Source organism: Thermobia domestica, chromosome 7 (assembly GCF_964235325.1).
Source record: "Thermobia domestica chromosome 7, izTheDome1.hap1.1, whole genome shotgun sequence".
Lineage (NCBI taxonomy): Eukaryota > Metazoa > Arthropoda > Insecta > Zygentoma > Lepismatidae > Thermobia > Thermobia domestica.
Window position 1 is genome coordinate 199,768,522 of NC_137460.1, and position 2,027 is coordinate 199,770,548.

Below are 2,027 nucleotides of genomic sequence, written 5' to 3' on the forward strand. Positions count from 1 at the left end.
ACCGAACTGATGTGGTAGGTATAGTAATAAGTAACAACTTAAAGTAATAAGTTGTTCTCTCTCTCTCTCTCTCTCTCTCTCAATGTTTTGATGCTCCAGGAACTCGTCTGCTGAGCAATTCATACGGTAAAATGGGGATCTACACTTTTAGAGATGAATGGCCCAGGATGAATTCGGGAACAAAATAAGTAAACACAATCGAAACAATCACTTCATGTGGAACACTAACTAGGTCGAATATACTATATATTACAAGCTGCTATGAATAACAAGAGCACTGCACTGTTTATCACTTTGACACCATTACAAGTCGTAGTTGTTCATTATGTAATATTGTAACAGATGATAAAGAACGAGGTGGTTTTTGTTAGCTAGTAAGAAAGACAGTGTTACGCGGCTAGTGAATTAGACAGAATGAATGACTGTGTTGAGTATCGGACTGTAACCAGGCGTTAGAGAGCACTGAAAGGTCAGGTGGTCAATAGAACCTTCATTTTCTCCACAATAACACAAACGTGAGGGGCGTTGCTGCTGTTTATATTGCTGGGTGGGACTTTGAGCAGTATGAAGACGAAGGTGAGAATATAAACAATTATGTTTTCTTGTCCAATTATGACGGGCCTCCCATTTTCTCGTGGTGGGAATCGGTTCTAGTTGTCAATAATAAATCCCTGGACCTGATCGTTGTTGTCGTTGGTAGGTTCGCTATTCGGTTTGCCGTTTCTGAAGCAGTATCTCGGCGAACGATGCTGGAAGCCGGAGATCAATCGGTGTGCCATGTTGGGTTGCATATCTGCTCAGGATAACACAGACTTCGTTTTCGGGGATTTCGGAGTGGGATGGCGTATGAATTAACGTAACCACTTGATGATTGTTATGTAACACTCGAAGCTGTTGACGAATATCGACGTGTAACCATGAATGGCAGATGTCCCAGAGGTTCTACATATTCCTTGTAACGCACTAAGGCTATCACTACAAATGCCCACGATAGGTAGTTTTCGTTGTAAGGCGACTTTCAATGCCGTGCAAATTGTCCGGCTTTCTGCTAAATAGATTAATGTATTCGGTGGAAGTCTGTGAGTTTCTGCGTAATTAAGCGCTGGTATATAAATTCTTGCTCCAACCATAGATCCATGTATGCTGTTTGGAAGCATCCGTGTAAATTGAAATGGTATTTGAGTGATGAAATTGAATGTAGTGTTCCCAGAGATGGCGCATTATCTGAGACTGATTGGAGCGAAGACGTTTGAAAGAGACCACCGGTTGCTCAAGTGTGGGATAATGTAAAAGAGTAATATATTGTGCAGTATAACATAGTAGTTCTGGTCCTCGATGGAATTGATTTAGCCAGTTATGAATACTAACGAATGCTCGATAAATCCAAGGTAGCTGTTTATAATATGGAAGTCGGGTATGGAGGTTGCTATTGTATAGGAATTGTAATTTCGGTAATAATAGGGAAGAGGTGCAGCATATGCGTTGAAGGAGGAATTTTTTAGCCACAAAATATGTTTTCACTAGGAAAGGAATTATTCCAGCTTCTTCTAAAAGTGCTGAGGAAGGTGCCGACTTTGGTTGTCGGAATATAATTCGCTGTGTTGTGGCTTGAAGACGGATGTGATGTTCGCTGATCCGTTTAAGTAGTAGAGAGAGTAATATTCCGCCATAGTGAAGTTTTGCATCCACACATTTAGTACTGATTTGTTGCAGGGAGGATATATCTGTTCACCACCCCTTGTGGCTGATGCAGGACAGCAACTTAAAATAAGGTTGGACTTTAAGTGCTATTGTTTTGAGATGATGCTTTCAATTTAGTTTAGAATCGTGATGAAAACCAAGATATTGTATAGTAGGTGTAACATGTAAAGGAGTGTTATTTATCGTGAGACGGATTGGAGGTTAAAAACGTTTTCCGGTGAAGAGAGTGCAAGAAGATTTCACCCAGTTGACTGACATGCCGTTTACAGAGGTCCAGGGATGAAGCTCTAGGAGAGCGTCGTGCAAAATGCGTAGCCCGTCCACTA